This window comes from Myxocyprinus asiaticus, chromosome 28 (assembly GCF_019703515.2).
Source record: "Myxocyprinus asiaticus isolate MX2 ecotype Aquarium Trade chromosome 28, UBuf_Myxa_2, whole genome shotgun sequence".
Taxonomy (NCBI): domain Eukaryota; kingdom Metazoa; phylum Chordata; class Actinopteri; order Cypriniformes; family Catostomidae; genus Myxocyprinus; species Myxocyprinus asiaticus.
In genome coordinates this window covers 14,122,125-14,146,137 of record NC_059371.1, presented here as the reverse complement: position 1 = coordinate 14,146,137, position 24,013 = coordinate 14,122,125, and the positions used below count along the sequence as shown (strand labels likewise).

Here is a 24,013-nt window from a genome sequence, read left to right as displayed (position 1 = left end):
AGGCGTCTGTGCTTTTGAAAGTAATGCCAAATGTGGAAATACTTGTAATATTTTGATTCGTATTGAATTCTACTGTATTAGTATTCGATTCTTGTTGCAGTCATGCAAACCAACTGATGAGGATCTGTTTTACTGCTGGAAAAAAAAATGCTACGTGGTGTGAGAAACTCAGGAACTGATCAGACCAGTAAGTGTGTATGTGTGTTAAATCATTGATTGAGTTTTTCTAATGCCTTTTGTTCGTTTAATTTTTTCCCCATAAGGGAAGCATTGTTTGTTGACGGTATCTTATTTTGAAACAGTTCTTGGTAACGTTTGTGAATAAAACAAAATTTCACATTTCACGTATGTGTCATACTTTTTATTTTTAACTTACATTGTAATTTACGAGTAATCGAGTACTCATTTTTTGTGGATTAGAGTACTAGACTACAAAATTACTAGAAAATGACCATCCCTAGTTGGAACTACAGCTCTCCACCTGTGGTTAGAAGCATAGTTTCTTGTCAGTTTGTGTTGTAAGTCTTCTTTATATTTTATTCCATATGTATCTTTCATTCTGTATGTTTCATTCTGACTTTTGATACTGGCATGCACTTAAGAAAATGGCTTATTCTAGGGTTTTTGCAGAAAGTTATGTTTTGAAAAGTCATGTAAACATGAAACGATTTTGTTTACGCCATTTAAGGGATTAAGAGAAAGCGATTTAACACACCTAGTTTTCTGCCAAATATTTTCGTGTCTTAAGCAGCATTCTCTTAATTATATTCTCGTAATAAACGGCTTTCTGGTGTCCGTGTTAATAAGCTACATATATTGACATCCATTCGATGTACGCAGAAGTTATTACTCCACCTTTTGTGTAACGTCATTATCGTCATCGTATAACTCTATATTGGTGAACCAGCATGGTTGGAGTGACGGACATGCAACATAGTTACTACGGTTTTGGTAAACAGTTGTGACTTGCTAGTCAATTAATTCAACGTTGCATTGTACTATGGTGGTTAAGCAGTGAGTTATGCTGTTGTACGGGAAATGCACCCCTGAAAGATTAATTCTCAAATCTGACTGATCTGTTCTCGGTTCAATGATCTGGTCACCGTGGTTGACATCACACTGGAAGGAAAAATTATTAGTGAAAAACCAGTTCAACAAACAAATATTTATTGACTAAAATTAGGGACCGTTCAGACCAAACACGTTCTTGCATTGAAAAAGCTAAATGCTGCACAACGAATAGAACAGTATGTGTCTCAAAAAGATACACTGAAATAAACTGCAAAACATTGCATAATGGCTAAAGACGTCCATCTAGCGCATGTTTACATAGAAATACAATGGAAAATCTGCGCAGATGGACATAAAAATTTGTAACCATTAAAAATTTTGGTATAAACAAACCCTTTACAATGTCTCTTTTCTCAGTAAAAATAGAATCATAGTGTGAAAATAATGGTTTATGCACATTTATCTTTTAACTACTCCATCAGACACCATTTTTATTCTTTCTACCAACCGCCGTACTGCACACACAGGGATTTGGGAAATCAAAGGCAGTGAAGGATACATCAGTAAGCCAGTTTACATGACAGCAGTACACAACTCCCAAAAAATCAGTTTATTTAAAAAAAATCCAACAAAGCAGAAAACTGCATTTACATGCAACCGTGACCCGTGCATTTTAAGTCTAGGCCGTCAGTGCGATTCATGCCATTAAGAAAACACAGTTTCACAATGAATAAGACACCATATGCCCATCATACACTATGTGGCAGTCAACTAATAATACCAACTGAAATTTTAAAAACACATCCACATACGAAAGCCAGAACCAAGGAGGTCTAATACCAAGAAAAAGCTCTGATAATATTTGCGATTTTAATTTTGCTTGCAATAAATTTTGTTTCGTCAGGGTACACGGTTACTTTTCAAAACTTGATCCGACACTGAATGTTCAAGCAGCCTAATTTACACTTAGAAAACTCCTGATGTTGCTATAACAATGCAAAAAGCACTTACCAATTTGCTTGAAGTGAAAATCAGTCCTCCTTTCCCGTTAATTAATCAATCGCACGATCATGCAGAACATCTCAGGTTTTAAGGATCTCTTTCTCGATGGTGATGAGGCAGTGATTACAGCCGACTTGTCAGCAAGATCTCGCGCTCTTCGCTTTTAAATTACATACATCACTTAAAGCGTGATTGCATCACTCAAGGCCAGCTAGAAGGCCTGGACTGGGACATATCCACACCAAGTATAGTGTATAGACCACACCCACCAAGAACAATTAAATCAATCTAATTGGCTGATGAATCTGACAATCTGACTTCAGATGCCCATTCATTTGCACTGTTGAGAGATTCTGTGAAATTCTGAAGGCCTGACCGGGTGGAGCTCAATCTCATGCACTGCTTCGTCTAACAAGCTCGGCTTTGGGCATGCGATTTGTGAAACAGTCGTCGCACTTTGCTTGTAAACATCGAGGAATAAATTCTGATTGGATAAGCTTTTTTTTTTTTTTTTGCTATTTGTTTGTAGATTAATTAGGAGTGGAAAGAGTTGAAAATGCATAGGCAAAAAGGTCAATGAGACCAAAAAAATATTTATTTATTAGGCATGTTACGCCAGCAGAGAAGGCTTTGCTGGCCCTGAGAAATCGCCACTGTTTACATGAGATTAGAAATAATCTAGTTTTTCTCTGCTTTTGACGTCAAACCGTGAAGAGGCATGCATACAACACTTGCATACACTGGATAAGCCGGTAAGAATGCTGGTAAAAGTGTTTACTTGCAATGCAAAACTGGGGTAATTGGCAAAAATCTACTCGTGCACATCAATTTATTCTTAAACAGTTTGTGAGTATGACCATACACAGATATGAGAAAGCTGTTTTCTGTGTTTACATGACTGCACGTTGTCGGCTTATTAAGCATAATCTTTGTTTAAAAACAAGCTCTATGATGCTTTCAGAAACTGACTAGATATTCTGGAGATATTCAGACCACAGAATGTGATGCAAAAATTGCATTCGATTGTGCCTTGATGCCCTGCTACCTCCGTATACTTGTTGAGAAGGCAACAATTCTCAGGTTTCGGACACAGCCTAAGCATACATTTGAAATGATGAGGATACAGGTGTTAAACATTACCATCCCTGTTATACAATGAGAACAGATATCACACAGAAATAATGACTTTGATAACAGAGACACATTTATCATCTGTCTCAAACTTCCTCTCTCTTTCTTTCAGATTCTCATTCTTTCTCCTCCACTTTTGTCTTATTCACCTGTCACACTTTTGTACCTCACAGTCTTTGAGTGGCTTTCAGAGCAGCATATGTGGGCGATCATTTGATCTACAAAAGTGCCAGATTACCAAGACTTTTTAAGGAGACTTCTCTCCACTCATACATACCGTAATAATTACAGATCAGCCTACACACCACCCACAGCTCTTAGAGTAAAAGAGTCCTCACACTTCTACAAAATCATTGTCACATAATTGAAGTCTTTGTTGTATAACTAATGACCTCTAGGTATTATCATATTCTCTCTGAACTATATTTGATAGTCCCAGGATGAAGTCATTATAGCTTAGACCATCACTCATGAATTTGTAATCAGTCATGAGATTTAGAATAATTATTGAGTTCTTACTCTACTGTAAGTTCTTATTGTAGGTGGATTTGATAACCTGGAGTCTAACTTTCTTAGACTGTGTCTGATTAGGATTGTGTTAGGATTGTGTTGCTGACCACAACTGTTTTGTATCATAAAATGAGTGATGAACTCATTAAACTATCTATCTATCTATCTATCTATCTATCTATCTATCTATCTATCTATCTATCTATCTATCTATCTATCTCACTCTTTCCATCCATCATCTCTCCATCCACCCAACCATTTATCTGTCTGACTTTAGGGTCTGTGAAATCTTTAATAGTTTTCCTGACAAGGCTATCTTGACAAACTTTACCTTTCTAGTTGTTGATACTGGCATTATACAATTTAAAGCTACACTATGTAAGATGTTTTTATTAGAAATGAACAAAATTTCATTAATGAGCAAATACACCAACAATCCGTCTTTCAAACCATGTATTTGTCTTACCCCAATTCACTCTGGAAAGCCGATAATAATGATATATATTTTAGAGCTGTCGTGACGGATCTGGCGGGAAATTGCATACTTCTGTCATGTTTACATCATGTCCGTAAATAAAGAAAAGAAGGTTCAGCTAGCTACTACAGCGCGTGTATATGTGCAATGAAAGGTGTGGTGGTAGTTTGAAGCTGAAAGCTTGTAACCACAACATTTGAAAAACATTGACCATGGATCATTCAAAAAGGCAACCCTCTGGGGAATCACCCATTTTTAAATAAAGAAACCTCAAACAGAGGACAGTCTGCAAACAAAAAGGGAAAATGACAGAGCCCGTAATAATAAAACATGAAAAAACATCAGATTGGCTTTTTCAGAGGTGGTGGCAACTCCGAGATCTGAATGGATTTAAAACCAACCCAGAGATGTCATTTTTCTTGCAAGGTAAGATATTTTATTGGACCGATAGTTAGCCAGGTAGGTCTCTTCGTATGGTAGTTCTATAGACAGCTGTAACCACTCTAATGGGGCATTTTATTATGGATTGTGGTACTGCAGTGCTTGATTCCATTTTTGAGGAAGGACAATGGAATTTTTTTTTTACTTTATGCTGGTAACAACGCAATCTCTAAACCAGTTACTACCTTGGTTTATTTGCCTGCTATAAAAGTTTCCACTGTTTGACTTTATCTGATATGACTAGCAATCGTTGTCTAATGTCAGCGTTGCCTAACTTTTTTAACATTATTTATTTTGAAACAGTTGTTTTCAATGAGTCAAAACAACAGCGGAATATATGCTACTTACCAGCTAATAAGACATATTTTTCGGAGATCCATCTTTTTCTTCCTTTCGTTATTTTATTTTTTTGAGAGGAGGGGGCCAGTTTTGTTGTTGTTAGTGACATTCGCTCTGATAAATTGATCACCTGTAACCATGCTTACACCAGTAGAAAAAAATATGCTCCTCATTTCTGCAATGGATTATTTAGTTATGCTTGATTGTCATTGAAATGCAACAAATCTTTTGTTTTTATTAGGTTAGTTAAATCTATTCATAATAAAATCACTGAATGCTTAAATAACAACATGAATGAATGAAAGAACAAAAGGAATACATTAAAGTTGCATTTAATACTAATTTGTAATAACAGCTAACTCTTATGCACAATTCCATTTCATTTCATTTTTGGATGGAGCCATGTGAAAAATATAAATTTCAAGAGTGCATTTAGATATATCCAGACATAGTTTGATAAGTGATTTTATTATTCAGCAGGGTAGAATCAGAGTGCACTGTAAAAATTGGACAACCTGCAATATTTCCCTCAAAGAGCATTTCTAGATGTTAGCACATAAAGCACATTTTATAGGTTAAAATTGTTTCTATGTAGGTGTAGCAGATTTGATGTGTAGGCAACTTTGGGGACATCAGGACCAGACAGTACCTGTCAGAGGAAGGTTACCTGACTCACTTTTGGCAAGTGGTGAAGCAATGCAGCTATTTATCATATGATTACAGCAACCAATCAATGATCTTTTACACATAAATCCCCTCACGAGTTTCCTACAGGACGAATGCATGCTGGGAAATATCTTCTGCTGTATCCTGCCATGTTGCTCTCTCCACATTGACAACTGTTTCCATGGAAACAAGAATAGAGCGCAAGGGGAAAATAGATAGGGAGTGCATAAAGAGAGAGAGAGTAGGGCTTATGTTCAGATTCACATATTGAAGAAAGCAATCCATGGGCAGCAGTGTTGAACTGTGAAGTGGCCGTTGTTAGTTTTTCCTGAACAACAGAATTGAGAATTATTAAGTATAGTGCCTTTGTATGTCAGATTATTTAGAGTTCATTATTCATGAATAGACTAATTCTTACAATAATTATTTGTGTTTGTTGACATTTATTTATTTTCATCTTAAGGACTTTACAGAGTAAAGGTGCCTACAGATTCTTAAATCCAGTGTTGGGTGTAATCTGATTACAAAGGTATTAGTTACTGTAATCTAATTTCTTTTTAGTTGAATAAAGTAGTGTAATGGATTACATTTTAAATTCTTGTAATCAGATATCGTTAGTAAATTTCAATTAATTACTTGTAAATACATTACTTGGTTTACAAATATTACTAAAATAATATTTATGTAAAATACTTTAAAAACATGAATTATGTTAATCTGTTTGCATTTCTGTGACAGCTAAAGGCCATGCCTTTTAAGGGAGAATTTTTTTTTTTTTCGTTGAGTGGATACCAAGATAAATTTCAAAATATAAAGTCATTAGAAATATTATTACTTTTTTGATGAAGAAATCAGTAAAGTCAGTAATCTTAAATTTTTTTTATAACTAATTGGTAATTTGTCCTTGTTTTGCATGATTTACCCAACACTGCTTAAATCTTTAGAAATTATGGCCCCAATCTTTTCCATATTAAAAAAATAAATAAATAAATAAAAAAATAAAAGAAAAAAGTAAGAAAATGCCTTATATATTGCTAAGTATTCTTTGTGTGTGTGTGTGTGTGTGTGTGTGTGTGTGTGTGTGTGTGTGTGAAAGTCATGCAGGACATGTCCTTTGCTCTAAAATTAGAGTCATAAATGCACATTTCCATTTGGATTTTTTTCACATACAAATTAACACTGAGTGAAAAAAGCCACTGCATGAAACCAGTGAAACCGCCTCCTGCTCTGTTTCCACACATTTACAACATGCATATTTATGGACACACTGAAAGGATGTCCTGCTGTAAGTGTGAAGCTTGTGATCCAAAAGTGTCAACACTGTGATTTCTGCCTCGCCACAGACAGCTGAAACATCTGCCACCTTCATTTAGTATAGGTTATTATTTATTTATTTTTTTTTTATAATTGCATTAGAAGTCAGAGTCAGTATTATGAAGTAAATTATTAACACTTTATTGATGCATCATCCTTTCATTTATGTTCCCTAAATTCAAATGAGGTTAGTTGCTTAGTGGTTGTTAGGTTGTTTTTGCTAAGGAAGCATCAATATTATATTGCTCATATCTGGTAAGAAATTTAAACAAACCCCTAATCCTAAGTATTAGACTTAGGCAAGTTGCTTGTCTCACACCATTTGTGCATACAGACATTTTTCTTAAGTATCAGATCTTTACATTGAAGGAGGGACCTGAGCCATACATATGAAACATTGCAATGTATTATCAATGACTACATGCTTCATTCTATGAATGGTATCCATATGAGATCAGTAAAAGAAGCTGTTTTAACCACTCAACGATGATTTAAAGTAATATAGTATATGCAGTAGATAATGTATAATTTGTCATGTTTACATTCTGCATTTATGGTGCTAAATGCTAAAACTAACGTTATACATGGCCATAATATGCACCAGTTACCAGATGTCTGGGTTACCAACTCACACGCTTTCTAGGCTCTGTCTGACCCTCACGGTCTCACTCTACCCAAATAAATCTCACACCAAATAACAAGACAATGTGGTTAAATGTAAAATAAATAAAACTTAGCAATAAATCTTGCACGTGTGATTTTTTTTTATCAGCGCGAGACTTGATTTTTCAAGCCGCCGAAGCAAATTTACCATCGCAATGCACATCAGCGTGCTGCAGATCAGAGATACAATAACCAGAGCTCTGGGATAGCACAGAGGGAAACAACTGTGCGACTCAACAAGCTTTCAGTCGATTTTGGCGGAGACTACAAAACTTATACACCCCATTTGAACTCAAAGAATCATCTATTTTAGAGCACTGTGGAAGAAGTCAATTTTCTCAAAATGCTAGACAGCCCCGACATTATAAACAGCACTGCCACTGAGGAGGTAAAGAGGAGATAATACCATGCACCAACATCAATTACAAGGCTGTTTAAAATACACATCATCACCCTTACTAAAATGCATCATGTTTATTCTGTAACACAGTGACAGAATTTTTTTTGTTTGTTTCATGTTAAATCTATTAGGGGGAATCTATTTAGACATTTTTATATTATTTTATTTGATATATTTTATGTACATTTGTTTAGGCTTTTTTTTTTTTTTTTTTTCATAATAAATGTTATAGTTTATTTTTTCAGTTAAACAGTGGATGAACTATGGTAGGCTAAACATCCATAAGGGCAAGTACAATGTAGAAAGTCTGGACCTCTATGAATTTTGGAGAAGATATAGACAGTTTTCCTCCTGTTCTAATGATGTCTGATATTCAACAAACTGGCTATATTTGCCTTCAGATATTTTAAGAAATGACTTACTGTAAATTATTAAGAGACTGATGAAAAGAAAACAATATTTTAGGATTGGAAATAAACATTTTTACTAGAAGCACAGTCCCAGCACAGTAAGTGGTCGGCTCCTAGGTACAGTCAGAATATTATAACTAGCCCTGTACAAATAGGGTTTTTTATTTGTATTTTTTATTATTAAGTTTGTTAAGTTTGATTTCCCACAGCATTTTGAAGTTAAACAAAAAAGTCAAATTCAAAAGGTTCTAGATATCCAATGTAAACATTGTAATTACAGTATGTTTAATTAGTATTAATTGCAATTATGTAACCAACTAACTTTGAGCTTTTGGTTGACAGTGTACCTCAGCCACTACCAAAGACAATTGTTGGACACACAGGAAAAAGGTTGTGCCATAGTGTATGGGTGTTTTGTCAATGCCATGTAAATTGGCTCAAGTGAGCACCAAAAAAAAAAAAATAATAATAAATGAATAAAATAAAAAATACACAAATTGTTAGAAATTAAAGATAGTACTAGGATCAAATATGCCCAGTATGTCCAAGTACTGTGGAGCCTCCGTACTTGAATGTTTCGTCGTGCCGTACTGCAGCCCTGGACATATGTTTTTGTTTTTTATGATGAATTTTGTGAAAAGAATCCACGTAAGATAGTGAAAAAAAAAACAAACAAACAAAAAAAAAAAAAAAAAAAACGTATTCTTATTTTTATTAAAGAAATACATTGATAGCCTATAACTTAAAGTATATAGTAATTTTGCACCAGCTTGGCAACTCTGCACTCAGCAGAGGTGGGTAGAGTAGCCAAAAACTATACTCAAATATATACTATACTATATTTTTTAAAGTACAGTTACTTTAAAAAATAATTACTCCAGTAGAAGTAACAGTACTAACATAAATAATTACTTGAGTAAGAGTAAGAAAGTATCCAATTAAAAGAGTACTCAAGTTGTGAGTAACTCGTTACTTACACAGAATACATAATGGACATAATATTCCATTACATTATACACATTTAACATGTATTACAGAATTATTTTTATTATTGTTATTAATGGAAATTCTGTCATCATTCACCATCATGTTGTTCCAAACCCATATGACTTCTATGTAACACAATAAGGAGATATGAGACAGAATGTTTGCCTGAGTCACTATTTACTTTCAGTGAATGTTTTGTTTCTTTTCTTTTTTCTTTTTTTTTTTTTTTTTTTCTATATTTTGAAAGTGAATGGTGACCGAGACTGTCAGTCCCTAACATCCTGTCTAACATATTTTGTGTTCCACAGAAAACAGAAGGTCACAGGGTTTGGAACAACATGAGGGTAGTGAAATGATGTCAGAATATTAAATTATGGCTGAGCTATCACTTTGAAGGGATAGTTCACCCAAAAATGAAAATTCTCTCATCATTTACTGACCCTCATGCCATCCCAGATGTGTATGACTTCCTTTCTTCTGCAGAACACAAATTAAGATTTTTAGAAGAATATCTGAGCTCTGTAGGTCAGTACAATGTAAGTGAATGGGTGCCAAAATGTTGATGCTCCAAAAAGCACATAAAGGAATCATAAAAGTAATCCATAAGACTCCAGTAGTTATATCCATATATTCAGAAATGATATGATAGCTGTGGGTGAGAAACAGATCAATATTTGTCATTTTTTACTAGACATTCTTCTCCCTGCCCAGCAGGGGGCGATATGCAGATAAGAATGTGAATCACCAAAAACACAAGAAGAAGAATGTGAAAGTGATCTGTTTCTCATCCACACATTCTCATATCAAATCGCTTCTGAAGATATTGATTTAACCACTGGAGTCTTATGGATTACTTTTATGCTGACTTATTTGGGGGTTTTTTAGCTTTAAAATGTTGGCACCCATTCATTTGCATTTTATGGACCAAAAGAGCTGAGAAATTCTTCTAAAAATCTTAATTTGTGTTCAGCAGATGAAAGAAAGTCATACACATCTGTGATGGCATGAGGGTGAGTAAATGATGAGAGAATTTTCATTTTTGGATGAACTATTGCTTTAAGGGCTCTAGTCAGATCTGGATGAATTTGTCAATAAGAAGAGAGGTTTGGAAACCTTTCTAGTAATCATTATGGTGAAAACGTGAAAATGTCCCACAGGGACATTATATATAATGCTGAAATATAAACCAAAGCAAGATCACGTTTTATTAATGCCTACTTTCGCTATTTCATAGCTTTTAAATTCCTGTGTGGATTCTTATTTCAGTGTAGTTACAGTTTTCAGTGTCGAAAGAATTTAGATCATTAGTTCTGTACAGCAGTACTGGCGCTCTCTAAACACATAGTATGCAGCCTGTGTAGGGCACCAACCACAGTCGCGGAACACTTGCTGTGTCTGAAACCGCCCCCTGTCCACTATGTAGTGCACTATTTCAGGTGTCCTCCATTTTGTAGGAGTGTCTGAATTCTGAGTGAGCCACTCGTTCCCTAATTTTTTCACTCATTCTTACCCACAATGCACAATGGTTAATTACCCATAGAGAAGACTTAAGAGCAGGGAGTTTACTACTGCCTTCACTCTTGCAGTGTTTTATTTCATGCTGAATCTATTAAATTACTTTTTGACAAATCATTACTTAATTAACATAATAACATATAGAGAGGCGAAACATACAGATACATTTTAGAATTTTAGAACATTCTATCATCATTTACTAACCCTCATGACATCCCATGAATTTGTTCGTTCTGCTGAACACTTTAGTTTTTAGAAGACTGTCTCAGCTTTGTAGGTCCATTCAATGCAAGTGAATGTTGGCCAGAACTTTGAAGCTCCAAAAATCACATAAAGGCAGCAGAAAAGTAATCAATAAGAGTCCAGTGGTTAAATTCATGTCTTCAGAAGCGACATGATAGGTGTGGGTAAGAAACAGATAAATATTTAAGTCCTTTTTTTTTACTCTAAATCTCCACTTTCACATCTGAAAGTCATATGTGATGCCTGTTTAGTTTCACTTTCACATCTGAAAGTGTAAGTGGTGATTTAGGGCACGTTTCACACTGGGCACGTTTGCTGCGGTTCAATTCTGAGTGCAATTGTTCCCCCCGCAGCGTTGGTCTGGTTTCACACTCATTTGATTCTATCGAACCCCGGTCCATTTGCGTTCATCTTATGTCATCACAAACACGCGTGGTGAACACAACGCGACTCATCATACATTTTGTTTTTTTGTTATTTTGGTGCCATTATGCACAGCAGAGTGAACAACAACTGCATATATTTGCGCTTCATTGCGTAACTCATTAGATGTCCAGGGGAAGGCGGCTTGCTGCTGCTCACAAACAGCGTTTTTTGAGGAGACAGCTGATTGCAAGGAATTTGTTTGCATCTTTGTTTACACTGTACGCTTACTCACGCTCGTGTCCAAGGTGAAGTTATCGCCACTGTCATCTCCTATTATACCCTATATATTATAACCTATAATAGTATTTATACAGTGCATCCGGAAAGTATTCACAGCACTTCACTTTTTCCACATTTTGTTATGTTACAGCCTTATTCCAAAATGGATTAAATTCATTATTTTCCTCAAAATTCTACAAACAATATCCCATAATGACAACGTGAAAGAAGTTTGTTTGAAATCTTTGCAAATGTATTAAAAATAAAAAACGAAAAAAATTACATGTACATAAGTATTCACAGCCTTTGCCGTGACACTCAAAATTGTGCTCAGGTGCATCCTGTTTCCACTGATCATCCTTGAGATGTTTTTACAACTTGATTGGAGTCCACCTGTGGTAAATTCAGTTGATTGGACATGATTTGGAAAGGCACACACCTGTCTATATAAGGTCCCACAGTTAACAGTGCATGTCAGAGCACAAACCATGCCATGAAGTCCAAGGAATTGTCTGTAGACCTCCGAGACAGGATTGTATCAAGGCACAGATCTGGGGAAGGGTACAGAAAAATTTCTGCAGCATTGAAGGTCCCAATGAGCACAGTGGCCTCCATCATCCATAAATGGAAGAAGTTTGCAACCACCAGGACTCTTCCTAGAGCTGGCCGCCTAGCCAAACTGAGCGATCGGGGGAGAAGGGCCTTAGTCAGGGAGGTGACCAAGAACCCGATGGTCACTCTGACAGAGCTCCAGCATTTCTCTGTGGAGAGAGGAGAACCTTCCAGAAGAACAACCATCTCTGCAGCACTCCACCAATCAGGCCTGTATGGTAGAGTGGCCAGACGTAAGCCACTCCTCAGTAAAAGGCACCTGAAGGACTCTCAGACCATGTGAAACAAAGATTGAACTCTTTGGCCTGAATGGCAAGCGTCATGTCTGGAGGAAACCAGGCACCGCTCATCACCTGGCCAATACCATCCCTACAGTGAAGCATGGTGGTGGCAGCATCATGCTGTGGGGATGTTTTTCAGCGGCAGGAACTGGGAGACTAGTCAGGATCGAGGGAAAGATGAATGCAGCAATGTACAGAGACATCCTTGATGAAAACCTGCTCTAGAGCGCTCTGGACCTCAGACTGGGGCGAAGGTTCATCTTCCAACGGGACAACGACCCTAAGCACACAGCCAAGATAACAAAGGAGTGGCTCTGGGACAACTCTGTGAATGTTCTTGAGTGGCCCAGCCAGAGCCCAGACTTGAACCCGACTGAACATCTCTGGAGAGATCTGAAAATGGCTGTACACCGACGCTCCCCATCCAACCTGATGGAGCTTGAGAGGTCCTGCAAGGAAGAATGGGAGAAACTGCCCAAAAATAGGTGTGCCAAGCTTGTAGCATCATACTCAAAAAGACTTGAGGCTGTAATTGGTGCCAAAGGTGCTTCAACAAAGTATTGAGCAAAGACTGTGAATACTTATGTACATGTGATTTTTTTCGTTTTTTATTTTTAATAAATTTGCAAAGATTTCAAACAAACTTCTTTCACGTTGTCATTATGGGATATTGTTTGTAGAATTTTGAGGAAAATAATGAATTTAATCAATTTTGGAATAAGGCTGTAACATAACAAAATGTGGAAAAAGTGAAGCGCTGTGAATACTTTCCGGATGCACTGTATATAGTATTTATAAGGTGTATAGATAGATAGACAGACAGTATTTATAGTGTTGATTGTACTTGTATGTAATTGTGGTGTCATTACTTTTTTGGGACTTTCAGGAATGTGTGGATCCTTGTGTGTTGTCGAAACTAATGATGTCGTCATCGGCTAAAACACATGCGCAGGTTACTTTACTTCCTGAACGAGTGCGCACCCGAGTCAGAGTTGCTTTCACATTCATGCGAATCACGCTACAGTTCCATTGCAGCTGAACTCAGACCACCTCCTATAGGTAGTCTCGGGTTCGGTACCGCGGTGCGCTCTCCGGTCCGCATGACAGCTTTCACATTACCAAGTTTTCATGCGAACCGTGCTCTGATTCGAACTAAACTGCCAGTGTGAAAGCACTCTTAGATTAAAAAGGGACTTAAATATTGATCTGTTTCTCACCCACACCTATCATGTCACTTCTGAAGACATGGATTTAACCACTGGAGTCATATGGATTACTTTTCTGCTGCCTTTATGTGCTTTTTGGAGCTACAAAGTTCTGGCCAACATTCACTTGCATTTTATGGACCTACAAAGAATATATATGTAGTTATATATACTGTATTTATAGCCTTCATAGTGAGTTGAGCTGGAGTTGCGTGACAGTTGTTCAGTAGAATGCAGCTCATATGCTTGAGTGGTTCTGGCACCGTTTGTGCATCGGTCAGAGGCATATGTCTGCCTGATCCCCTCTAGTAGTGAATGGGGGTGCTGTGGGTTTGCCTTTAGGGTGGCTGGTTACAGGACATCTGGGCCCTTATGTTTGCTGTGGCAGTTCAGTTGAGTACTGGTTTAAGTTGTGCAGTGTAAGAATGAATTTATGGGTATGGTAAATGTCACTTTTGGGGAGAGTTGGCCCTTTCTTCCCAGTGCCATGGCTTCCCTGGAGGTCAGCCCCCGCCTTCCCAGCTTTTTAAAAGAGGTATTCTGCTTGTGGGTAGGTAACTAAAAGGTATGTAAATTGATGGTGTTCTCATCAGTGACACTTGCTAAATGTTTTTATTAATAAACAAAAATGTTAATGTGCAAAACTGTTTCCATCTTCACTGGGTATAACGAATGTGTGTCCTTGTGAGTAAGTGGTTTTCCTCTTAGCGTTGAGTCCTTGGGTGAGAGTCCCAAGGTGGCGTAGTTGGCTACATTCAAACTCATTTAAGTCTGCCCTTTCAAAGTCCCTGATGCCTGCCACAATCTGGCGTAGTCAGCAGGGTATACCCAGATGAAGTGGAGGTGTTTATCTTTTCAAGATGTTTTAACTGATTTTAAGTTGCATCTTTAAAGACAAAACAGCAGTAGACTCCATTAGAAGTATTATTATTTTGGGTTGCCTGTCAGTCGCACCAAGGCAGGGGACATGCAGCAACTGCAAGAGCTGGTAGCCCAGTAAAAGGCAGACACAGTGCGGCTGAATCAAGCAGCTGTCATGTGCCTTGCAAGTAGCAGTTCACCTGCTTCCAGGGCCCTTTCTGCTATTAGTCTCCCCACTACTGAAAGTGTTGTATATGTCCATAAAGGTGGCATTTAATGTTTTAGGAGCTGGAGTAGTTCAAGTACCCTGCTTGGAAGATTCTTTATTCATTTGCATCTACTACCGAGTGCAGCTCTTCAATACTGGACAATGGGGTCAGGATTGGTGATGGCATCAAACAGCCAATGCCTTAGCTGTACCATAGTATTGTTTTAATGTTCTGTGGGGCAGGGTTGGGCTACTCTTAATTTCGGTCATTGGTGGTGGCGTCAAGCAGCCATTGTCTAACTGTAATGTATATTCTTGGTACACTGTAAAGTATGGGGTCAGAATGGGGTCTGGCATCAAGCAATCACTGCCTTTTAGCCATATCATAGCTGTCTCTTGAAATGTCCTACACTGTGGGGTTGGGAAGGTCTCATGTTCTGTCTTTGGTTGGTGTCTACCTGACAATGTTGAGTAGTTGTAATTGTTGGAGACATTTTCTGATACCGGGTCAGGATTGGGTATGACGTCAAGTTACCAGTGCTTAAGCTGTACCAGATTTATTGCAACAACTACTTTAAGTTGTTGTGTCCAACAACCAATATTAAGTAATTGGTTTGTGTTTAAGTTGTTACCAAGTGTTTTCTTAGTTATGTCCAAGGTTTTTCTGTTTTTCAAGCTCTCGAGCCAAGTCCTGGTGGCTATTGGTTCATCGTCGGGATGACTATGCAAAAGGATGGGGCAGATTGTAGCAGGGTAGGCAGTCTTTTTTAGGTAGCTTGAATGGTTTGTCCCTAAACGTGCTGGAGTGGCCATACATTGCTTTCACCTGGCTTGCTAGTAATTAGCTTGATTAAATTACAATATAAGCAGACCATGCAACAATGTCAGTGTTTGCTAATGGCTGGGGCACCCCTTGTTTGCTGCTCGTGTTTGGAGTCGTGTAGTTCGGGTTCTTGATTTCCTACTCTTCATAGTGAGTTGAGCTGGTGTTGCATGATGGTTGTTCAGTAGAATGCAGTCTATTTGCTCGAGTGGTTCTGGCACCATATGTACGTCAGTCGGAGGCATATGTTTGCCTGATCACCTCCAGTAATGAACGGGGGTGCTGTGGGTTTGCCTCAAGGTGGCTGGTTACAGGACATCTTGGCCCTTATGTTTGCTGTGGTAGTTCAGTTGAGTACTGGTTTAAGTTGTGCAGTCTGAGTATGAGTTTGTGGGTATGGTAAATGTCACTTTTGGGCAGAGTTGGCTCACATATGGCAGCTCAAAAGTAATCCATAAGACTCCAGTTGTTAAATCCATATCTTCAGAAGTGATGAATAGGTGTGGGTGAGAAACAGATAAATATTTAAGTACTTCTTTTACTATAAATCTCCACCTTTTCAGTAAAAAACAAATACAAATGAAATAAATTTCAGTACATGTAGTCTCACTAATTATTGTTCAGGACAAAGTGATGTCACATATAACTAATTATTTTCTTTCCAGTACATGTATCAGACATTTACTATTAATAAAAAGAAAAACACAAAGTTTTTCTACTGTCACAATGGCAAAGTGTCTTATGTTATAGAATCACCCTAATTACTTATCTTGAAGGTGGCTATTTTTTCTGTATGGAGCTATCAGTTATGAAATTACCAGCAAAAAGATTTACCTATTTTGTCCGTCTTTCCCCTGCATCTTCTTCCAACTGTTTTTGTTCTTAACTGTGCAAGATAACCATCCAATCATCCAAACCAGATTACATGTGGGGAAAAAATAATTCAGCGGGGATGGGTTGGCACGATTCGGGGCACCTTTCTCCCATCACGATCTTGTAGGCTCTGTGTGGGGGCGGCCAATCAGATACCCTGTCATACCACCCCAGAGAGCGTTGCCGCCCTAGGCGTCTGCCTATATTGCCAATGCCAGGATCCGCTACTGAGTGTCGCTTTCATACATCTTACACATCAGAGCTTTTAACATTAATATCATGGTAATGTTTACGTTCTGGGTAGGGAAAGTGTTACACTTTATGGTTAGGTTTAGGGATGGTGTTTGGATTAGGGGTTACAGGTACGAAAACTGTTTTGGATTAACAAGGAACAAATGCTACATCATGGACTACAAGGGCACAATGGAAGTGTCTCTCATTGGTCAGTGTATAACTCGTATGAATGAACTCATACAAATTGGTACAAATTCACCACCTCATTGTATTGTATCGAATTCTCGTGAGATTGGGTTGGATCCAATCTTGACTAAGTGAAGAAATTAACTGGAAAAATGTTGGCGTCGATGTAGGTGAAGAACCAGGTCACACCCACCGATTATGTTGACCAATGGCAGTAAGAAGGTGTCTAACAGCCGGTACCAATTTTTCCTGAAAGTTTGCACCGGCAAGCTGTTTCGAAACATTGCAAAGATGTCAAAAACACCTCCTTTTTGCCCAGATTTAGTTGGAAATTACAGGACACTCGTTCTTCGATTTCACTAAAAGTACTGGATTTTGGCGCTTTTACAGTAGGTACCACTTAAGAACACATTGGCGACCACATAAAATGTGTATGCATGCATGCATCAGGGCTGAGACAGTGATGAGAAATCTGAGTGCCGTCAACAGCCACTCTGCATGGGAGATGATAAAGCTTCGAGCTAAATGTGCTCACTGTGGCATCTTGCTGCCTGTATGTGGCTGAAGGGGTAACAGAGTGCAAGACGACGAGGAAGGGAGGAAAATGTGACTGAGAGAGAAATTTTAAATGTGAGAAAAGTCCAATGTCTAGAGTATGAAACAGAGATTTGTGTATATGTGGATGAGAGGGTGTATTTTAGAGGCTCCTGCTGTGATTCATTCATGAGGGCTGAACCTCTGTGCTTTGTAGAATATGAATATTAGCAATTGGAAAAACATATTTATACATATGATATAATAATGTAAATGATAGATAAATATGGAAGGTGATATATTTTATTCCCTTTGTAGCCATAGTGGGCCAGATTTCAGCTCAGTTTGTCCATACAATGCATGTAAATGGGTGCCAGCCTACTGGCTGTTTGACGGTCCAAAAGGAATATTTAGGCAGCATAAAAGTAATCCACATGACTCCATTCGATCAATTAATATCTTCTGAAATGTCTTCTGTAAAAAATAAATAGAAAATTAAAACTTTATTAACTTAAAAAATCGCTTCCTGCCAGAAGTCGAAGCATCAGTGACATAAGCGCTATGGCGCGTTCATGCGAGAAGTCGGAAGTGTACGCTTTGTATACAGCAGAGGAATGAATGTCACATGAGAATTAGTTCATTTCAAACAGAAATACAGTGCTGGGCGGAAACAATGATTTAAAGTTTAAAAACGTTTTAATTATCGATTTGTTTCTTACACCAACCTATCGGTTTGCTACAGAAGACATTAACTGATCGACTGGAGTTGTGTAGATTACTTTTATGCTGCCTAAATATAACTTTTGGGCCGCCAAACAGCCAGCAGCCTGATACCACCCATTTATTTGTGTCTTTCCTTCTTCAGCAGAACCGAAGTGGAGATTTTTATAAGCAGATTTCAGCTCAGTTTGTCCATACAATATACACATCTGGGATGGATTAAAGGTAAGTAAATCATGAGAGAATTTTCTTTTTTGGGTGAACTAACCCTTTAACCAGCATGACTTTGTTGGTCAACCAGTTTTATCAGAAAGACCATGCTGGTTGATCTGTATGTTTGCTGGTGAACAGCATAGCTAACCTGTACCAAACCAGCTCTAACTAAAATAAACCAGTCTGAATTTTGCTGCTCTAAGCTGGTCTCTTTGGCAAGGTTTACTATCTTTTTCTCCTTCTGGAATTCAGTTCTTATTTAGCACAATAACACCTGCAAAACATTAATGTGCTGGTGAACATTTGCATGATTCAACCCCAGTGGGAACACACAGAGTTTCTGTAAAAGCTTTAGTAACCATTAGACGACCAGGTGGAGGATCGGTGTTGATCTGTAAATTTAAATAGTAATTTTGCAGTGGTCTCTTATTTTTTTCCAGAGCTGTGCATATATAACACATACACTGGCGGCCAAAAGTTTGGAATAATGTATACATTTTGATCTTATGGAAATAAATTGGTACTTTTATTCACCAAAGTGGCATTCAACTGATCGCAATGTATAGTCAGGACATTAATGATATGGAAAAATTACTATTACAATTTGAAAAGAAAATGTCTTAAACTACTTCAAAGAGTTCTCATCAAAAAATCCTCCACTTGCAGCACTGACAGCTTTGCAGATCCTTGACATTCTAGCTGTCAGTTTGTCCAGATACTCAGGTGACATACCTCTCCACGCTTCCTGTAGCACTTGCCATAGATGTGGCTGTCTTGTCTGGCAATTCTCACACACCTTACAGTCTAGCTGATCCCACAAAAGCTCAATGGGTTTAAGATCCATAACACTCTTTTCCAATTATCTGTTGTCCAATGTCTGTGTTCCTTTGCCCACTTTAACATTCTCTTTTAGTTTTTCTGTTTCTAAAGTGGCTTTTTCTTTGCAATTCTTCCCATAAGGCCCGCACTCCTGAGTCTTCTTTTTATTGGTGTACAAGAAACTGGTGTTGAGCGGGTAGAATTCAATGAAGCTGTCAGCTGAGGACATGTGAGGCATCTATTACTCAAACTAGAGACTCTGATGTACTTATCCTCTTGTTTAGTTGTACATCTGGTCTTCCACATCTCTTTCTGTCCTTGTTAGAGCCAGTTGTCCTTTGTCTTTGAAGACTGTATTGTACATCTTTGAATAAAATCTTCATTTTTTTTTCTTTTGCCAGTTTCAAGCATTGTATAGCCTTCATTCCTCAAAACAATGATTGACTGATGAGTTTCTAGAGAAAGCTGTTTTTGACCTAATATTGACCTTAAGACATGCCAGTCTATTGCATAATGTGGCAACTCAAAAACAAGCACAAAGGCTTTATTTAACGAACCAAATAGCTTTCAACTGTGTTTGATATAATGGCAAGTGATTTTCTAGTATGAAATTAGCAATTTACATGATTACTCAAGGATAAGGTGTTGGTAATGGCTGCTGGAAATGGGGCCTGTCTAGATTAGATCAAAAATGACTTTTTTCAAATAGTGATGGTGCTGTTTTTTACATCAGTAATGTCCTGACTATACTTGGTGATCAGTTGAATGCCACTTTTGTGAATTGAAGTACCAATTTCCTTCTGAAACAGCAAAATCTGTACATTATATATATATATATATATATATGATGCGTTAAAGAATTGTACGCAATTAATCGTGCCCCAGACTGTAATAATGAATATTCCTACCATCTGAGAAATTCAAGCTTAAAGTACCACCTTAATGTTTTTACGAGTCTTAGTCAACAGGGGACAGTGAGCGCAACTCTAGCTGTACAAGCAACAACCACAAACTACAACAGACAGCACAAGATAAGGTTGCATTCTTGCGTTCAATACAGCTGGAGGAAGTGTCATTTGGAATGCAGGGTTCTTGAGACGTGTTTTTATGAGTTTCAAAGTACATTTCACTTCACACAGCGTCCTAAAAATGCTCTGTTTATGATGCAATGTGACCAAATTGAGATGCTCTAATAGCTTGGAAAAACCCTTATAATAAGTCTACCTCAGACTGAGTGATGAATTTAATTGCAAATAGTGATGGAGAGTCGACTCCAAAAGAGTAAATTCCTCGACTCTGACTTGTCCTAGAATCGGAGTCGACTCTGATACAGGAATCGATTCTTGTGTTTGACTCTGTAACTTTATGAACAGGACGTTGTGATTGGCTAAAAATAATGAATTGGCATTCTTAAGAACCAATGTGTCTGTCTGTGGGAGAGAGAGAAAGCGGTAAGGCTCGTCACCTGGGCTGTAATTACTCTAACACCTGTCTCTCATTATAGTAATGGCAGAGGGAGACCTGATAAGGCTTGCCAGAGCGGCAGAGGAGAGAGAGAGAAAGACCAGAGTTTACGTGTCTGTTAACAGAGAACGAGTGTTTTTGATTTAAGCTGAAAAGCAGACTTTTTGTTTTAGTTAATAATAAAGACTGATCTTGAACCTGTTTCGTTGTCTCCTGACTCCTCCACTGCCCCTGAACTCAATCCTATCACAGCCTATTAATAGTTACTGAAGTGAATCAAGCAAGAAAATATGTGCGATCGGCATGGAAGCCATCTAGACTAAAGTAAGCTTCTCCCGTCCCACTAATGTTAATTTTTGGATTTGGGTAGGAGAAACTAGCCAGCAGTTACAGAAAAACTTCAACTTTATCACGGAGCTGCAATCGGATGCAATAAGCAGTGGATTGAGTGAGCTATATACGAGTGAAAATTAAACTATGATTTTTATAATTCCATTGATTTTCCACTCATGCTGGACAAGCAATTTTGGGGGGGTGAATTTGGTGAAAATATATTACTTGGGAAGGCACTGCCCGCTAATGGCCATCCCTGGTGATGGCCCTGAATATTGAAACTATCCTGGGGTGCGTTTCCCAAAAGCATCATTAGCCAACTATGGCCGCAAGTTCTATCGTTACCAACATAGTTCAACGATTTGGTGTTTTCCGAAACCGTAGTTCCAACAAACAATCGCAGATTGCGTCGCAAAGTTGTGTAGTTGGAACTACGGCTATCCACCTGTGGTTAGAAGCATAGTTCCTTGTTGGTTTGTGGTGTCGACGTCATTGATTTAGCAGCAGCTGGGGTGTGTTCTATTCAGAGTAATGGTGTGTTCCATTTGTACTTGGAAGTTGGAAATTCCGAGTTCCCAGTAGGAACTTTTAACTGGAACGCCCCCTCAAGTCAGAGTTCTGACTCAGAAACTCAGAGGAACCGCAATAACCTCAATTTCAATATAACACTTTCATATATGTAAAACATAATTTCCTAAATCACAGTGTAATTGTATATAGACAATATGCCCAAATAAATGAACAATAATTGTAGAAATATACTGTACATGTATGGCCATATATCTGATTTCTGTATGGGATAGCATGTCTTTGTATGTGGTTTTGTGTTTATTGTAAGGTGTTCACAGAAGTAGAATATAATACAATATGGAATATTCTCAACAGGCTATGTTATAGAAAACAAATGTATACTTCTTGTTTGCAGTTGTCTTTCAATTAATGTTTGTAGGGGGTAAAAAAGTTATGTCAGTCAGATGAAATAATAGAAAATACATTAACCAAACTGTAATCAAAAATGAAAAAGTAACCAAACATTTTCTGAATTAAATGTTCTCTGACTTCTGCTCCTGCAAGATGCATTCTGCCTTGATGTGGGTTCAGTGGATCATCATCATCAGTAGCAGCAATATCTTCATCATCATCAGCACCAGCATGACCCCCTATTCCTCCTCAGGAAGTTGAACAAAGTTCCGTGACTGCAATGTTGTGACTGGATTTTTTGAGGAGTTTTGGGGAAAGTCAGTATGGTGTTCATAATCTGTAATAGCAAAGGTGTTACTGCTGACTTGCTGAGCTACAGGCCATCACCAACCACCTCCATAAAACTTCCCACAGCACAATAATTCAAGGATCTTGGTCCTTGGAATCCAGAATTTTCTTAGGATGTTGTCATCAGATAGAGGGTCAAATGGGGAGAAATTTGTCCTTATGTATATACACTACCTGACTTCTGAATCGCCTTCTGTGCTCAAGCTGTAGGATTCTTTGTAAAGCCGCCATTGTTGAGCATTTGATACACAAATAGATACTGTATTTGTTAGGAGAGTCATTAATACACCTGCTACTGATGCACCTGAGGAATGGATAGAAACACCTTGGTGGCTAATAATCATCTAAATTAACTAGCTAAATGTGAATGTTTCATCAAAGCTTACATGCTGTTTTTTCCCCCATAGTTTTCATGCTGTGGCTTGGGATAAATGAGAAGGCTTCTCTTTAGAATTGTCTGAAGATTTAAATAAAGGATGTGTTTTGTGTCATGTTTGGCTTATATTATCATGGCTATTATCTTGTGTATTGAGAAAATCTTTACATAGCCAGCTTTAGTTACTTGACTGTTGTAGTGTGTGATGGTGGGTCATCACTGCAAAACAATAAAGGTTTGTATTTCATTCCATACATAGGATTCTTAATCACACTTACAGTATATCATTTATTAATGATATTATTCTGGTAGTTGATCATGAAGTAATGACATTGCATGACATGATTCACACAATAATTGCTTACATTTGATCTGGCATTCCAATGCTTCTGTGATGCACCAAGTCACAAGTATCACCTATTATGTGCTCATTTCTACTGAATGAATGAATTCCCAGTGTATTAGAAAAGCACTAACTCAAAACACATGTTAAAATAATGAGTATTTTTGGTCATCAAATGGGGTATTATATTTTGTATTTAAATTCAGATTGTGAAGGTTTTAACTTCTCTGTCACTGAAAAGCAAGTTGAAAGTCATATGTTTGTTGCCATGCAGCACCAAACAGCTTCACTAGAGCCCCATTTGCCAGACCCAGCCTGTATCTTTCACTCCAATATATTTATTTCTATATCTTTCATTGTGTCAGGAATAAAAGTTGCATTCTTATTGTTTTTGAAAAGTGTGCATATGTATGTGCTCAAGTGTGGTAAAGTGAGGTAAGAGGGAAACCCCACTATTGCAGCTCAATGCTGTGAGAGGTTGTGATGAAAACAAACACACCAGCAGCAGAGGGGCATGTGAAAATAAAGAGAAACAACGGAGAACAGAATATAACAGTAGTCCTCAGATGCCATGTTCGCTATTTACAGCAGCGTCGCGGGGAAATAAAGTCACTGTGGAGCTGCTTACTAACCAAACCGCTTGTATAGCCTACTGTAGTAAAGAGTACACCACTTACAAAGTGTTTACACCTCGTAGTAACATTAATCTCAAATGTGTTTCCTGTGAATACTTGTGATTGGATATATATGCAACATAGTTACTAGGGTTTCAGGAAACAGTCGTGACTAGCTAGTTAGTTTCTCTAACGAAGCATCGTACTATTTTTAATTATTTTAAAGTATTTAATAATGTCAGTTGTAATATATATATATATATATATATATATATATATATATATATATTCTT

At 37.6% G+C, this 24,013-nt stretch overlaps 1 long non-coding RNA gene across 1 annotated transcript; it reads left to right on the top strand.

Annotated features, from left to right (window-relative positions):
* Positions 1–22,611, top strand: LOC127419124 (uncharacterized). The gene is made up of 3 exons (XR_007893608.1): positions 1–187; positions 18,438–18,514; positions 22,193–22,611. It is a non-coding gene; the product is annotated as an uncharacterized LOC127419124 (long non-coding RNA).
* The last annotated feature ends 1,402 nt before the right edge of the window (positions 22,612–24,013 follow it).